The sequence below is a fragment of the Enhydra lutris genome, unplaced genomic scaffold (genome assembly GCF_002288905.1).
Source record: "Enhydra lutris kenyoni isolate GAN:26980312 unplaced genomic scaffold, ASM228890v2 scaffoldscaffold12, whole genome shotgun sequence".
NCBI lineage: Eukaryota > Metazoa > Chordata > Mammalia > Carnivora > Mustelidae > Enhydra > Enhydra lutris.
Window position 1 is genome coordinate 39,753,433 of NW_019154096.1, and position 18,075 is coordinate 39,771,507.

The window sequence follows — 18,075 nt, forward strand, 5'->3', positions numbered from 1 at the left end:
GGCAAGAGATGTGGCTTCTGGACAGTGCTAGTCTAATGCACAGATGTTTAAGGTCAAGGCCATGGATCATGCTGGGCCAGCACTTTGTGTAAATCTCAAGGGACAGAGGTGCCCATGTATGCTTTAACAGATGTATGCTGTGTATATCTGGGTTATTGTGGTCCCTCAAAGCATGGTGCCCCAGGCAGGGACCCCTCTCCTTCCTGGACACGTGGCACTGTCAGTGCTCATATGGGCACATGGGTGCCTGGGTTTCCATGGCAATGGGCTTCCCCTCTGGGAGAGACTGGCTCTCAGAGGACATGGAGGCTGCCCTCACTTTGGCCTCCCCCACAGGACAGAACTCATAGGTACTGGGGTTCAGGGAATTTGGGGATACTGGGTTGGGCAGACTTCGCTGAGGGGCCAAAGGTGCCAAGGGCTATGGTCACTCACTGCCAAGTAGAGCCCCGCCTTCCTGCAGAGAGAGACCCTGGCTGGCTGCTCCTGGGGAGACGACTGCCATGGCCCTTCTTCCCTGGACTTGATGCCACTCTGAACAGAAAGCGCAAGGTTTCAACTAATGCTGTTCCAGACCAGCTGAAGCTAGTGTTACTTTTCCCCCATGTTCCCCTCCTTTCTTTCTATTCATCAGGTAGCAGATGCCCCAAAGATGGCCTTCCAAGTTCCCCCTCCTGCTGTGTGCATCTCTTCTCTTATTAAGAGGTGGACATGATGCTGAGACAGATCTGCACATAGCCTCTAAGAAGCCTGTGAGCATCACTTTCTCTCTCACAGAATTAGCCACCATGTTGTTCATGCCTTGTGCCAGTCTAGCAAGTGATGAGAAGCCATCTGGGGAAGAGAAGCTACAGGAGCTTTGAGGCACCAGCCATGGGAGTCAGACCCCTTGGACCTTCCAGCCCCTCTAGACCCCAGATGAATGCAGCTGGCGGCCCTCAGCCCACACTTTATGAAGCAGAAGAACCGCTCACCTGAGCCCTGTCTGCCTTCGGTCCTGCAGAGTCATGAGAAGCAACAACTGGCTGTGATGTTAAGCCATTATGTTTTTTTTTTTTTAAGATTTTATTTACTTATTTGACAGATAGAGATCACAGGTAGGCAGCGAGACAGGCAGAGAGAGAGAGGAGGAAGCAGGTTCCCTGCTGAACAGAGAGCCTGATGTGGGGCTCGATCCTAGGACCCTGGGATCATGACCTGAGCCGAAGGCAGAGGCTTTAACTCACTGAGCCACCCAGGCGCCCCCCCCCCATTATGTTTTATTATACAGCAGTGAGTACCTGAAACACTCTCCAGTAAAACTGGGAAAAATCTGATGGTCAAATGTTTGCCAGTAGAGACTGGAGTTGGAGACTGGGGCCACACACGTGAACGAGAGAGTCCCTGACTCAAGAAAAGCAATGGGGCAATGATACCAGAGTGATGTGCAGAATGGATGAGCAGTAGGGAAAGTGTAGGGTGCCCGAGGGCAAGGGAGGACAGAGAATCCTATCGCAAAAAGGCGGGAACAAGAACAAGGCATCTGGCCTGGTTGCTCCACACAGCAGTAAGGACTAGGAGGTGGTTGGGGATAGTCTCCTGCGGTATTTTACATGTATGGATTTTGCCAGAGATGTAATAATGATGCTACTTACAGATGATGTCAGTGACATGCTATGGGCCAGGTGCTGTGGATCCTCCCACTGTTTTCCTCACACCCACCTATGAAAAAACGTATTGCTATGGTCCCATTGTACTGATGAGAAAGCTGAGGCCTGAGGAATTGCAATGACTTGCCTGGGGTCAGGAGCTAACGAGGGACAGAGGCAGGAGCCAACTGAGGCTCTTGGACCAGGAGCAGAGGTTTATGGCCATGATGCTGTTCACTGGCTTCTAACAACATTTTTCATCAAACATTTCCTCATGGCATTAAAAATCATATCCGAAATGGCATATTAATGACCATATATTGTTTTAAACTCCTCTAAAACAGAACACTTCAGATTATTTCCACGATGCAGGGAGCACCTTTCAGCATAAAAGTTTGCTCTGCTCCTGCCTTTATTTATGTTCCAACATCATTACATGATCAAAAAAAAAAAAAAAAAAAAGCTTTTTCTGAATATTAGGTCATTTCCTTTGGATTCACAGAGGGTAAATAAAATATTTTAAGTTTAGGATTTTCTGCAAGAAACCTCTCGAAGGAAAAGACCATCGATCTCCGTGAGTGATCGTCACACCCATCCATACTCAGAGCGATCATTCCCACATTTCATAGTTCTCCGGAAAGACAGAGAGGTACTTCTGCAGAGGACCTAGCTATAATGACTCATAATGAAACCACCCATAAATTTTCCCTTAAAACGTGAAGTGAACCTGTGGCTGAGGTTTGAGAATTCAAATGTGCTCTCTGGGCAGTTACCTCGGTGGGTGTGAGCAGAAAGCAGAAGTGGCCTCGCCTCCCTGCTTCTTCCCCTTGCATCAGAAGCAAGCCAGCTCCCGCAACAGCCCCGGGGGGCTAGCAGCCTCCCCGGGTCTCCAGGCAAGCCATGCCGGCAGCGGGTGGCCTTGTGCGGTGGGGGATGGGGGGTGGGGAGCTCCTCTCTGAAAGGGCAAGTATTGCCCCTGGGCCTGCTTACTGCATAGCTTTGTCATTTAGAGAGTCTTACAACTGCCCCATGAGCCCTGGGCACAGGTGGGGCTGGGAGGGATCAGCAGCCTCTTTTTAGAAATGTGGGTGAAGGCGCAGAGGAGTGATCTGCCCTATTAACCTGCTATTTCCCAGAGTCCGCTTCCTCATCCTCAGGGTCAAGTCCTAGTTATCCTTGTGGCGGGTCTCCTAGTCCCCCGGGGACCACACTGGCCCTGGAGCCTGGGAGCAGGAGGCCTTTCCATATTATCCTAATTTCTTATGTGGACATGATGGGGAGGTTAGCAAGCCTGTGAAACAGAGGTGTGCTGATAAACCCTTAACAACTAGCTCTCAAAAATATGTCTGTCTGTCTTTCTATCTATGCCTCTATCTATCCATCCATCTATTTCAGTTTATTGTAAATTTTACTGATATAAAATATGTGTCGCACATAAGTTACAAATAATAGTAAAGCATACCATTCTTGATTGCAAATTCCATTTAGTCAATTAATTCTAATGGAATGCCGTTACTACTTTTTGCCAAATTTTTGAATCTGTAGCCAAATTAGAGTGTCAGTTTAACCACAATTTGACAAATGGAGTCGCACCCTGTTCCACTGTGCTTTCCCCAGTAATTTATAGTCATTAAGTCGGGTGTGTAATCTACCACTAAACTCTTTCTCAGGCAACGTGCATTAACTGAACTCACTTGCAGCTTTCGTGTTGCATAGGTTAGAACTTTCCTCCATTGACAACGGCGTGAGTGACTTTGTTGAGCTGAATAATTGTTTTCGAACAACGGAAAAATATTTCCTCAATGTTGTATGCTCTTCACAATGTGATGGCTATAGACACGACCCAATTTAAATTTAATCTGCGTTAGTAACAATTTCCCCACCACTTTCTTAAGACTAATCCACAAAATAACAAGTCAAGCCCTTGTTGGAAAAATAGTTTCTAGTTTCCAAGATGTACATTCTCCCACCCGGGTCAATTTAAAATACCGCCATGAGCTGGAAGGTGTGTGGTTGTACATCATTGTACAGTTTCCCCCACAGACACAATAACCTCAACAGCACAAGAGCAAATTGTAATGAAATGAGTAGATTGTACGTACTTACTATCTTTGTTCTAATATACTTAATGAGGTTTTATTTTATTTATTTATTTATTTATATTTTAAGTTTTTTTTACTGTGTTCTGTCAGTCACCATACAGTACATCATTAGTTTTTGATGTAGTGTACCAGATTCATTGTGTATAACACCCAGTGCTGCATGCAATCCATGTCCTCTTTAATACCCATCACCGGACCAGTCCATTACCCACCCCCTGCTTCTAAAACCCTCAGTTTGTTTCCCGGGTCTCCCGACTCTCTGGGTCTATCATGTTTCTTGATTCTACAATGAATATTGTGGGAAACCACACTATTGTCAATGTCGTTTATTAGTTTTTGAGTTTCTAGGGCCAACCTATGGACAAAGCAAGTAAGAGACTTGTAGTTAGCTAACACAAAGGTTTTAAACCACGATAACATGAAAACAATAGCATAAGAAACATAAATAAGGGGATGGGAGAGGAAGAATAACTGGGCTAGTATTTTTAGCTTTCATAGTAGCCAATACTGTCTTGATTTAGTGAAGACTTGAACGTACTATGAAAGTCATGAAAGCAACTGCCAGAAAGAAATATAATAGGATGAACAAAGCTGGAAAGGCAACATGTAGAAGAATAAAGTAAAAATATGATTATGAATCATGAAGGTGTATGAGAGAGGAAGAAGAAATTAAGGGAAGGAAGGTAATTTTCTTGTTTCTCCTTTCTAAAGTTCTAAAGGTACTGTCTAAAATTAACCCTAAAATAAAAGTATTAGTTAAAGTTGTCATGGTAACCATGAGAAGGTCTACAAGAAATCACTCTTAGTGATTATTTGGGCAAAGGTGAAAATGTCCACAGGCAAAAGAGAAGCTAGTTTTTGGGTTTTTATAAGCTGAATTTTCTTCCATGTGCAGGTACAGTTTTATAAGTGAAAAAAACCAATCAGTATTCAAAAAGCAACTTCTGCTTCCTCATCCTGGACCCCATTTACTTTGCAGTAATCTTTTTTACAGTATATTTTGCTTTCGACCACATATGCAAATATCCTGCATTCACATTTCATCCCTATTTCCACTTCCCTTGGCTCTCCCCTTTCCCCCTGCCGACCAGGGGAATTCTCTCCTTATACTGGGGAATGGCCACATTTTGTACTTGTCCATGCTACAGATATTCACAATATGCTGAACACTGCACTTTGCCATAGGTACATTCTTAAAAATTCTTTAAATCTTTAAATTCTTTAAATCCCATCACGCTAAATGTGTGTATTGGAAAGGGAGACTCAGCGGGCTTAGACACCTTACTCCCAGTCCCACAGTTTAATGGCTAAAATTAACACATTCCTCTTCTTTACACCAAAGGATTCGGATAGTTAAACCAATATCAGCATGGGCACCCCCCCCCAGGAAATCCCCCAGGCAGAACTGTTGAGAAGTAGAGGGTGCCCTGACCTGCCAGTTTGCACATGTATTCTATTTGATTCTCATGGAAGCAAAATCTGGATGAAACTGTAATTTCTTCATTTTCAGATGAGAGGACAGTCTCAGTGCAGCTAAAGAATGGGCCTGAGATCACCTTTCCCTGCCTGCTCCCCCTCAGCCCCCAGCCACCTGCCTACAGGAATATGTGGTCAGTCCCTTCCTCTGATAAGTCCGATGGCTGCTGGGAATGGTGCTCCAGGAGGGAGGACGGCAGGGTCCTGCAGCTCCCTCTCTGAGCACAAGGGCTCAGTGCCTCTGATGGGAACCTTGGCAGGCCTGCTTCTTCCGTTGATGTTCAACATTCAGAGCTCAAGCTGATCCCCTCCCGCTCTGCCTTTCTCTGCAGGGCGTGTCCGGGAGCCATGCCTGAGTGGAGACCCACAGGGGCCACAGGCCAGCTGGCAAAGTGGTTACGGAAGCATGGGGCCAGCACCTGCTGTGCCTCCGCTGCTTCCCCTGTCACCAAAGGCCACTGTCTGGGGGGAGGAGAGGGTGCTGCCACAGCACAGAGGCCCTCAGGATGGCTGTGGAGGAGCTGGGCTCTGTGCCCTGTAACTAGGGGTGCGGGACCTGAAGAACAGCCCTGGGACGTGGAGAAAGGTGCTTCCTTTCCTTTATATCATCTCAGCGCAGGCTGGAGTTGGGAGGGGAGGCTCCTCCATATGCATCTGACCTTGACTAAGCTCACACATCCAAGAAGGGAAGCTAGGTCAGTCTGCTCTTTCTGACCCACGCTGCCTCTCCGCAGTCCCCAGGGAGTGCTCCTGACCTCATCAGCAACTCTGGACCCACCAACCCCAGCCTCCCAGGCCTTTGGTTCCCCTCCTCCTGGGCCAAACATGGCAGCCTCTCATTCGAAGTGGCTGCATTCCTTTTTGTCTCCTGCTCTAGGAGAGGACAGGCTTCGCTGCCTTGCAGTGACCTTTCTGGGACATAAGCATCTGGCTGGATGCAGGAGGAGACAGCCTTCCCTGCACCTCTCCTGCGCCCAGGCCCTCATGTGGTCTCAGCCAGGACAGCGAGCCGTGCTCAGGGCCAGCCACCCTCAGGGCCAGCCACCAGCGACTGTTCTGATCCGGGGATTGGACCACGATGGTGACCCCAAAGAGACCTAATCACAGTCACTTCCCAGGTCCCACCCAGGCCACATTTGGTTGGCCCAGGCGTTTACAGATCCAAATGAAGATGCGAGTGGAGGGAACAGCTCTCTCTGGGAAGCTGAGCTCACATGAGACAGACACTTAGGAGCCACGCATGGCCATGTTCCACCATTGTTGCTATGGACCAGGGAAGGGAGCAGGTGGAATGATACAGCTGGAGGCAGTGACCAGAGGGACAGCATCTCCTGCTCACTTCCCGAAAGGCAGTTACTGGCTTTCTGTACCTCCAACGGAGAGTGTCCCCAGTGAGGCAGATGGAAGGAGCACCCAGGCTCCTGCCTGTGGGGACTGAGGACACACCTTCCATCCAGACCCTACCCCAGGCTTCTCTAAAGACAAGGGAGACAAGTCTTGCCTCTAGAAACCGTGTCTCTGCCCCAGCCTCCTCCAAGCTGTCAAAGGCGTGGTTGCCACGGCCACTCCACGGTGTGGCTGTCTCCATTTGGGCTTTGCCCTGGGGGTCAGTTTTGCTTCACAACCAGGCCTCGGAGGCCCAGAGCAGGTTCTTGAGGCCACGTTCCCTCCTTCGCGGTCCTGGTGACAGCCGGGGAGAGCTGCGCACAGCTCCGCCCAGACGTCCTGGTCACGCCTGCTTGGCCCGCGCTGAAACGTCGCTTCCCCCACATTCCCAGCGGGTCTCCCAATGCCGCTGCCTTCCTACCCGCTGCTTCTGGCCCTCTCCCAGCCGGCTCCCAGCACTCCCAGCCTCTCCCAATGCAGACTGTCTTCAAGGAGACTCAGGCTCCAAGGTAAATCCTTCTCACGCCGCTCTCCAACCCCCGCTGGCGTGTTCTCTGTAGCCCGGAAGTGTTGAATGGGGCTTTTGGACATGGAAAAGCAGTCCCTCCTGGATTGGGTAGAATTTTGGGAGGGCCATCACCTAGAGGTCTAATCCTTGCCACGCCAGCCTTCTGCTGCCGGCTGTGTCCAAGATTCAGTCGGGGCTTGCCATGGTTCTTCTGGACGCCGCACCAACGCAGAATGCTCCCTTCCTCCTCTGCCCCCTCCCCTTCCTTCCTTCTTTCCTCCCCCAGGACAGCTGCTGCTGCGGTGGTTGACCTGGTGCAATGACCCGAAGGCACTTCATCCCTTCCACGGCGTAGCCCCGGGCACTTGTGAAACAAATGTATGTTTTACTTTGATTTCTCCTGGTTCCCCCAGGCCTGCGGGCAGCCTCTGGGATTCCCCTGCCGCACTGCTCAGCTGCGCCTGCTCCTGGAACCCTAGCTTTTCACGATGCCCCCTCCTTGAGCTCTCACGGGAGGTCTGGGTCCCTGGCCTTGAGCCTGCCGTCTCTTTGGGACTGACCTGCCTCATGGTTACCTCTCTGGAGCTATGTTCTCCTCCGCGCGCTGCACCTACCAGGTGCTTCATGAATGCTGTTCATTTTTTTCTTTAGCATTGTTTTGCATGTAAACAGTGGATTCACTTGGCTTTTAGTGAGTGGTGGAGAAATGATCTAATTTTATTTTTTCTTACATTTCTATCCAGTTGTCCTAATACCGCTTACTAATAGTTCATGTTTCCCCGCGGATGTGAGATGTCACCTTTGAGTACACTAAATTTGCACATCTAATTGAGCCTATTTCGGGATCTCTATTCCATTGTTCCCTTGATTTATCCCAGAGAACACTGTTCACATGATAGATTTAGAGTATGTTTTGATTTGTGGTATACCTAGCCTTTCCTTCTTGCTCTCTTTCTCTCCTAAAAAAAGTTTTATTATGGAAAATATGTTAATATATGTAAAGTAAATGTAATACTATAATGAACCCATGTACTCATGGTTCAACTTCAACTTTGATCAGCATTTTGCCATTTTTGGTTCATTTATATCTTATTTGCTACTTAATTATTTTAATCATTTCTTTTTATAATTTTTTTAATGATTTTATTTATTTATTTGAGAGAGAGAGAGAGAGAGCATGAGAGGAGAGAGAGATCAGCGGGAGAAGCAGACTCCCCGCCGAGCAGGGAGTCCGACGTGGGACTCGATCCCAGGACTCCAGGATCATGACACGAGCCGAAGGCAGTTGCTTAACCAACTGAGCCACCCAGGCGCCCCATATTTTAATCATTTCTTAATGTAAAATTTTATGTATATTGAAATGCACGATTTAAAAAAAATTGCTCCATTTGTGTATGTAACCCATACCTCTATCAGAGCATTAAATATTTCCATTGCTTCAGAAAGTCCCTTTGGGCCTCCTTCCATTCCATACTTCCTTCCCAGAGGCAACCATTGCTTTGATTTGTTGTTGTTGTTACCGTTGGTTATTTTTCATAAAAATGGGATCACAGAGCGTGCTTTTTGTGTGCATCTTTATTTAGGCTGCAAAGCCTGTGAGATTCATCTGTGTTGAAGGGTGTAGGGATAGTAGGCTCTTTTTATTTTTGAGTAGACTTCTATTATATAAATATACCATGGTTTGTTTATTCATTATCCAGTTGGTGGACATTTGGGCTGTTTCTGGTTTTTAGCTATCATCAGTAAAACTATTATGAATATCCATGCATGATCTTTATGTAGACATGTATTTTTATTTTATCTTGGGTCAGTTGGTAAGAATGCATTCCTGAGTCACGTAAGTGTATGTTTCATATTATAAAAAACTGCTAAACTGTTTATGAAAGTAGTTGTATCATTGTACATTCCTACCAGCAATGTAGGAGCATTCCAGTTGCTCCAGGTCCTCACTATTTGGTGTTAATAATCGTTTTTAGCCATCATACTGGGGTGCTGAGGCATCTCGGTGTGATTTTCCACTTATCCAGTAAGTGATAATGTCAAGCAACTTTCCATGAGCCTTTTGGTCACTAGTATATTGTTGTACATAAATATCCATGTACACATATGCATATATGTATATATTTTATATATTAAAATTTTTTTGGTATCTAAGTCTTTTGTACATAAAGGGTTGTGAATCTTTTAGTTATTGATTTGATGGAGTTCCTTATATGTTCTGGTTACTTTCTTGATCAGATATATGCTTTGGAAATATAATTCCAGTGTGTGACTTGCCTTTTCATTGTCTAACAATCTCTGTCCAGGAAGCCTTTTCCTCTTCTCAGGGTCCGTAGATATTTTTTAATGTTTTCTCTTAGGAGCATTATAGCTTTGACTCTTTCAGTCTAAGAAACCCCTTATGTTTTGTTTGTTTATTTGTTTTCTTTTAGGGTCTTTTTTCTTTTTTCTTTTTGTATATGGTGTGAGGTAAGAGTCAAGATTGATTTATTTTCATCATGAGTATCCATGTTATTCCAGCACAATTTCTTTTTTTAAATTTTCTTTAAATTCAATTAATTAACATGTAGTGATTATTATTAGTTTCAGAGGTAGAGGTCAGTGATTCATCAGCTGTATGTAACACCCAGTACTCATTATACCATGTACCCTTCTTAATGCCTGTTACCCAGTTACCCCATCCCCTGACTCCCTTCCCCTCCAGCAAACCTGAGTTTCTTTCCTATGGTTAAGAGTCTCTTATGGTTTGTCTCCCTCTATGATTTAGTCTTGTTTTCTTTTTCTCTCCTTTCCCCTATGCTTTGTTTTGTTTCTTAAATTCCACATATGCCTGAGATCGTATGATAATTGTCTTTCTCTGATTGACTTATTTCACTTAGCATAATACCCTCTAGTTCCATCCATATCATTGCCATTGGAAAGATTTTAATTTTTTTGATGGTTGGTATATATATATATACCACATCTTCTTTATCCATTCATCTGTCAATGGACATCTGGGTTCTTTCCATAGTTTGGCTATTGTGGACATTGCTGCTATAAACATTGAGGTGCACGTGCCCCTTCAGATCACTAAATTTGTATCTTTGCGGTAAAAACCTAGTAGTGCAATTACTGGGTCATATGGTCACTATATTTTTAACTTTTTGAGGAACATCCATACTGCTTCCCAGAATGGCTACACCAGCTTGCATTCCCATCAGCAGTGTAAGAGGGTTCCCCTTTCTCTGCATCCTTGCCAACATTTATTTGTTGTTTCCTAATTTGTTAATTTTAGCTATTCTGATTGGTGTGAGGTGTTATCTCACTGTAGTTTTGATTTGTATTTCCATAATGCCAAATGATGTTGAGCATTTTTTCACGTGTCTGTTGGTCTTTGGATGTCTTCTTTGAAGAAATATCTGCTCATGTCTTCTGCCCATTTCTTAACTGGAATTTTTTGTTTTTTTGGGTGTTAAGTATGATAAATTCTTTATAGATTTTGGATACTAGCCCTTTATCTGATAAAACATTTGCAAATCTCTTCTCCCATTCTGTGTGTTGTCTTTTGGGTTTGTTGACTGTTTCCTTTGCTGTGCAGAAGCTTTTTATCCTGCCTTGGAGATGTGTCTAGCAAGAAGTTCCTGTGGCTGAGGTCACAGAGGTTGCTGCCTGTGTTCTCTTCTAGGATTTTGATAGTTTCTTATCTCAAATTTAGGTCTTACATCCATTTTGAGCTTATTTTTGTGTGTGGTGTAAGAAAGTGGTCCAGTTTCATTTTTCTGCATGTTGGCTGTCTGATTTTACTAACACCATTTGTTGAAGAGACTGTCTTTTTTCCATTGAACATTCTTTCCTGCTTTGTCAAAGATTAGTTGACCCCAGAGTTGAGGGACCATTTCTGGATTCTTTATTCTGTTCCATTGATCTAGGTGTCTGTTTTTGTGCCAGGACCATGCTTTCTTGATGACGACAGCTTTGTAATAGAGGCTTAAAGTCCAGAATTGATGCCCCTAACTTTGGTTTCCTTATTCAACATTCCTTTGACTATTCAGTGTCTTTTCTGGTTCCATACAAATTTTAAGATTATTTGTTCTAGCTCTGTGAAAAAAGTTGATGGTATTTTGATAGGGATTGCATTGAATGTATAGATTGCTCTGGGTAGCATAGACATTTTAATAATTGTTCTTCCAATCCATGAACATGGAATATTTTTCCATTTCTTTATGTCTTCTTCAATTTCTTTCCTGAGTGTTCTATAGTTTTCAGATTACAGAGCCTTTGCTTCTTCTTCTTCTTCTTCTTTTTTTTTTTTTTAAGATTTTATTTATTTATTTGTCAGACGGAGATCACAAGTAGACAGAGAAGCAGGCAGAGAGAGAGGAGGAAGCAGGCTTCCCGCTGAGCAGAGAGCCCGATGCGGGGCTCAATCCCAGGACCCTGGGATCATGACCCGAGCCGAAGGCAGAGGCTTTAATCCACTGAGCCACCCAGGCACCCCAGATCCTTTGCTTCTTTGGTTAGGTTTATTCCTAGGTATCTCATGGTTTTTGGTGCAGTTGTAAATGGGGCCAATTCCTTAATTTCTCTTTCTTTCTTTCTTAATTTCTCTGTCTCATTGCTAGTGTGTAGAAATGCAACTGATTTCTGTGCTTTGATTTTATATCCTGCCATGTTGCTGAATTGCTGTATGAGTTCCAGCAATTTTGGGGTGGAGTCTTTCAGGTTTTCCATATAAAGTATCATGTCATATGCGAAGAGTGAGAGTTCGACTTCTTTGCTGATTTGAATGCTCTTTATTTCTTTTTGCTGTCTGATTGCTGAGGCTGGGACTTCTAGTACTATGTTTAGCAACAACAGTCCAGTACTATTTCTTTTTTTTTTTTTTTTTAAAGATTTTATTTATTTGTCAGAAAGAGAGGGAGAGAGAGCAAGCACAGGCAGACAGAATGGCAGGCAGAGGCAGAGGGAGAAGCAGGCTCCCTGCTGAGCAAGGAGCCTGATGCGGGACTCGATCCCAGGACGCTGGGATCATGACCTGAGCCGAAGGCAGCTGCTTAACCAACTGAGCCACCCAGGCGTCCCCCAGTACTATTTCTTGAAATGGCTTTGTTTCTCATGAATCTTTTCTCAAAACATACCCTTACATTCCTTATTGCCAGAAGCTGCATTCCATTCCCCTTCTAAGCCTGCTCCTCACTGATATCCTCCCTCTGGTCTCATGAGATCTCCCTGCAAAGTGGAGCCTCTTTAGGGAGGACCTCATATCCGTCAGTGCTGCTTCAGTGGTGGGAGGGCATAAAGGCACTCAGAGTTAAACAGAAGTTTCAGCTGTTTCTTCCTACTTCCCTAAAATAAAACTGTTTTGGCATGGCAGGTGTGTGGCTGTGTATGATGTGGGTGATGTCTATGAATTTCCCACAGACAGACCAGATCTTATCACCCCGGGTGTCAAGCACAGTGACAGGCATATGGCTATATCAAGGAGATGGCAGTGGGATAAATGGAAGTATCTATCAAGAGAGGTTTTTTTCCCAGTGCCTTACTGAAGCTCTCATCCTTAGTGATGTCTGTACCTTCTCAACCACCAAAGATAAATGAGCTTAGCTTAAAGGACTTGTTCTTAGGTTTAAAGGTCCTGGAGGAAGGCATTCTTCTCTCTTATTTGTGTCTGCAAAACCCAACTTAATACCTGGCCCTGATAAATCATTATGCTGGTTGTAGGGGATTGAATGGCTTAAGTTTGAGTAATAGCTTATGATTCTTCTTTCTCTTTTCAGTGGGCTCCTTTTTGGGTGTAATGTCAGTGCTACCAATGTGGAGTTGTAAATTCTACCTTCCAGCTACCTTTGAAAATTAAAAGAAGTATTTGACCACTTGTAGTCTTCTGATGCCCTGTCATTCTCCATGTCTCCTCCTGTCACCAGCAGCATCTATCACTACCCCTTCAGGCTCCAGGTGTCTTGTAGGGTTACTAGTCACACTAGTATTCATGTCCTCCATCCCCAAGAAAGTGCAATCTGCTGGTTGGATTTCCTCTCTTTTTCTGGAGTTTATCATAATCCTCATAGGGATCGTGAAAATTCAAGGAAATTGCTTCCTCTTCAGATTTAAAAAAACGTCCCACTGCTATGGAAACAGGCTTCTTTCGTCTTGATTCCAACTTGGTGTAAGAAATACATTGTAATAATGAAATGGGAGAGTGTTTATGATGAATTAAGTGAGAAAAAAACCCCAACATGTTATAAAGCAGAATTTATGGCATGATTTTAAATTTGTTAAGAAAAAAAAAATGAAGACCAAAGAAATATATTTCGGTAAACACAGAAAAAAATGAAATGTTATTCTCACATGGGTTATTGCTTAGCGGTTTGAGGTATTTAGATATTAATGATTTTAATTTTTTGCTGTATTCTTTATACTTTCTTGTACAATATATAAAATTAACAATTTATTTATTTTTATTTTTTTAAAAGATTTTATTTATTTATTTGAGAGAGAGAAAGACAGATAGGGACAGAGATAGTGAGAGAGAACACAAGCAGGGGGAGAAGCAAAGGGAGAGGGAAAAACAGGCTCCCATGGAAACATGGAAACAGGGAGCCTGACATGGGACTCAATCCCAGGACCCCAATATCATGACCTGATCAGAAGGCAGACACTTAATCTACTGAGCCACCTAGGAGCCCCAACATGATTTATTTTAAAAGTCAGGAAAATTTTATCAACTTTTTTTTTTGTCCTAAGTGTAGATCATTAGCTCTCTGAAGAGAGTATGATGGACACTATGAAATGCATTCTCTTTTAATAATAGGAATAAGGCTGGCATATGGCTGAACTACACTTCCCAGCCTTCCTTGCCATTGAATATGGCCATGAAATCCCAATGGGATATGAGCCAATGTATTGAATGCCACTCACAGGTTGGGCTTTTGTGAGTAAAGATGGGCTTTGTCCATTTGCTTTCCCAGTTTGCTGTTGGGTTGCAGATACCAAGACTTTAAAGGACAAAGTAGCTTGTGTTCCTGAATCACTATCTGAGGGACAACCACCTGCCCACTTGAGTAAGTGTTATGGGAAATAACCTTAACAGAAACTTTGTTTACTCATCTCTTTCTCCAGAGTCCAGCTGGGATCTGGCATAGAATAGATGCTCAGTGCATTTTTTTTATTAGAACTGAATGTTGACTTTCCTGGTATCTTTGTCACAAAGTTACAAATAAAATACATATCCTTAATTTATCTCAATTTTATTACACAAAGTTAATAAAATGCTATTTCATGTAAAATGTGAGAAGCTTGCAACAGTATGTTTCCACTTACTCCCTCATCTTTTGTGGGACTGCTGTCATATATTTCTTGTAAGTATGGTATAAACTCCAATTCACAGTGTCACAATTTTTGTTTTAAACAATCCTAGTGTTTTAAAGAAACTAAGGCAAGAAACAGTAAATAGTTTAATTATATTTGCCATTACTAGGACTCTTCCTTTCTTTCTGTAGATCCACATTTCCATCTGGTGTCTTTTCCCTTCAGGCTCAAAAATTTCATTTAGATTTCCTTCCTTCCTTCCTTCCTTCCTTCATTCCTTCCTTCCTTCCTTCCTTCAAGATTTTATTTATTTGTTTGACAGAGAGAGAGAGAGAGAAAACAAGCACAAGCAAGGGAAGTGGCAGAGGGAGAGGGAAAAGCAGATTCCCTGCGGAGTAGGGAGCCCTACTTGTGACTTGATTCCAGGACCCTGGGATCATGCCCAGAGTAGAAGGCAAATGCTTAACCTACTGAGCCACCCAGGCACCCCTTCTTAGAATTTCTTGTAGTACAATTCTTCTGGATATGAATGATTTCAGCTGTCATTAATCTGCAAATAACTTAATTTCATTCCCATTTTTTCAAGGATTTCATTGACTAAAAAGTTATGTGTTACCAATTTCTGGTTTTTTCTTTTAACATGCTAGAGATATTTTTCCATTGTCTTATGACTTCCATTTGTTTCCTGACAAAACATCTGTCTGAGGTTGTGTTTTTGTTCCCCTGTTTGTAATACTGGTTTTCTCTGTTTTTAAGATAACATTTTGTTTTTCACTGTTAGGAGTTTGACTCTGATGTCTATAAGTGTAGGTTTCTTCCTGTTTTGCTTGGGACTTACTAAGCTTATTGTATCCACAATTTGCTACTTTTCAACAAACTTTGCAAATTTCAAACATTATTTCTTCTGATATTTTTCTCTACTCTCTTCTTTTTCTTCTTTCGCTCTGGGGCTTCAGTTACACATTTATTATGCCATTTGGTATTGTCCCAAATGCAACTGAATGCACGTTTATTTTTCTTCAATCTTTTCTTCTCTGTCTTTCAGATTGAATAATTTCTATTTAGTGGTCTTTAAGTTCATTATTTTTTTTCCTTTTGCAGTCACCACTCTGCCATTGGCCATCAGTAAAATTTTCATATTAAATATACTTTCTGGTTCTAAAATTTACATTGTTTTGTCCTTCTCTTGTTTTACTATTTAACACATAACAGTGTTATCTTTATTTCAGGTGTACAATATAGTGATTCAACACTTCCATACATCTCCCAGTGCTCAACACGAGTGTACTCCTTAATCTCCACCACCAATTCAACCCATCCCCCACCCTCACCCCTCTGGTAACCATCAGTTTGTTCTCTATAGTTAAGAGTCTGTTTCTTGGTTTGCTTCTCTCCTCTCTTTTTTCCCTTTGCTTGTTTGTTTTCTTTCTTCAATTTCACATATGAGTGAAATCATATGGTATTTGTCTTTCTCTGACTGACTTAGCATTATACCCTCCAGCTCCATCCATGTCATTGCAAATGGCAAGATTTCATTCTTTGTTATGGCCAAATAATATTCCATTGCCTCCTTATACTACATCTTGTTTATCTATTCATCTACCAATGAACACTTGGGCTACTTCCATAAGTTGGCTATTATAAATAATGCTGCTATAAAAATAGGGGTGCATGTATCTCTTTGATTAGTGTTTTTGTATTTGGGGGTAAAAACTCAGTAGTGTGATTACTGGATCCAGGGTAGTTCTGTTTTAACTTTTTGAGGAATCTCCATGTTGTTTTCTACAGTGGCTGTACCAGTTTGCATTCCCACCAATAGTGCCAGAGGACTCCTTTTTTCCGCATCCTTGCCAACACTTATTGTTTCTTGTGTTTTTTATTTTAGCTATTTTGACAGGTGTGAGTGGCATCTCATTGTAGTTCTAATTTGCATTTCCCTTATGAGGAAGGATGTTGAGCATCTTTTCATGTGTCTGTTGGCTATCTGGATGTCTTCTTTGGAGAAATGTCTGTTCATTTCTTCTATTTTTTTTTTAAAGATTTTATTTATTTATTTGACAGACAGAGATCACAAGCAGGCAGAGAGGCAGGCAGAGAGAGAGGAGGAAGCAGGCTCCCCGCTGAGCAGAGAGCCCGATGCGGGGCTCGATCCCAGGACCCTGGGATCACGACCCAAGCTGAAGGCAGAGGCCTTAACCCACTGAGCCACCCAGGCGCCCCATTTCTTCTATTTTTTAACTGAATTATTTTTTGGGGGGGGGTGTTGATTTGTGTAAGCTTGTTATGGATTTTGTGTAGTAAGCCTTTATTGGATATGTCATTTGTAAGTATCTCCTTACACTCAGTAGGTTGCTTCTTAGTATTGTTGATTGTTTTCCTTTGCCGTGTAGAAGCTTCTTATTTTTATGCAGTCCCAATAGTTTCTTTTTATTTTTATTTCCTTTGCCTCAAGAGACATATCTAGAAAAATATTGGTATGGCTGGTCTCGGAGACCTTACTGCTTGTGCTCTCTTCAAGGATTTTTATGGTTTTATGTCTCACATTTAGGCCTTTCATCCACTTTGAATTTATTTTTGTGTGTGGTGTAAGAAAGTGGTCCAGTTTGATTCTTTTGCATGTAGCTGACCAGTTTTCCCAGCACCATTTGTGGAAGAGACTGTCTTTTCCCCACCGGATATTCTATATTCCAATCTCCTTATATTTTCCATTTATTTGCTGAAATTTCCTACCTTGCAGTTATTATGACTATCTTTTCCTTTTAAGTCCCTGAATATATTTCTAATAGCTGCTTTAAAGTCCTTTGGTGATACTTCTAACTTTAGGTTCATCTTGGGGTCTATTTCTATTGACAGTTATTTTTCTTGTTATAGGTCACATTGTTCTATTTCCCCAGATTTCTACTAATTTCAGTCATATGCTGCAGAGTATAAATGTTACATTGAAGGGATGCTGCATTACGTTTTCTTCCATTAAAGGATGATGAGTTTTGTTCTGGTTGGCAGTTTGACTACTGGAATCTCCTTTTGGTTCTGCCGAGTTTGCTTTTATTATTTGTTAGGACTTATCTATTTCCATTAAAAAAAATTTGTTTTAAAGATTTTTATTTATTTATTTGACAGAGATCACAAGTAGGCAGAGAGGCAGGCAGAGAGAGAAGAAGGGAAGCAGGTGCCCCACTGAGCAGAGAGCCCAATGCGGGGCTCTATCCCAGGACCCTGAGATCATGACCTGAGCTGAAGGCAGAGGCTTTAACTCACTGAGCCACCCAGGTGCCCTCTATTTCCATTTTTGAACTTGTTCCTAGTTTGTGGCTTCTACTTTAGTGTATGGTTCTTTCTCCTCTGTGTGGCCTTTCTGGAGTGTAAGATGAATTCTCCATATACTCAAAGAGGTCTTTCCAATCTGAATGGGATGTAACTCAGACCTTTGTAACACTGCCCAATCTCTGCTACTTCTGTTCGGTTCTCAGCCTTGGAGCAGGTTATCTAGGTCTTTTGGAGTCTTACCCCATGCATGCACAGGTGACCCATGGCCAAGGACACACATAATGAGTTCCCACAAAACACACTCCTCTCAGGACTCTGCCCTGAACATTCTAGCCCCTTCCATCTTCTGCATTTTTATTTCAAGGAGATTATTGCCCCTGGACCTCTGCTCGCCTGCACCTTGCCAGGAAGTAGCCAT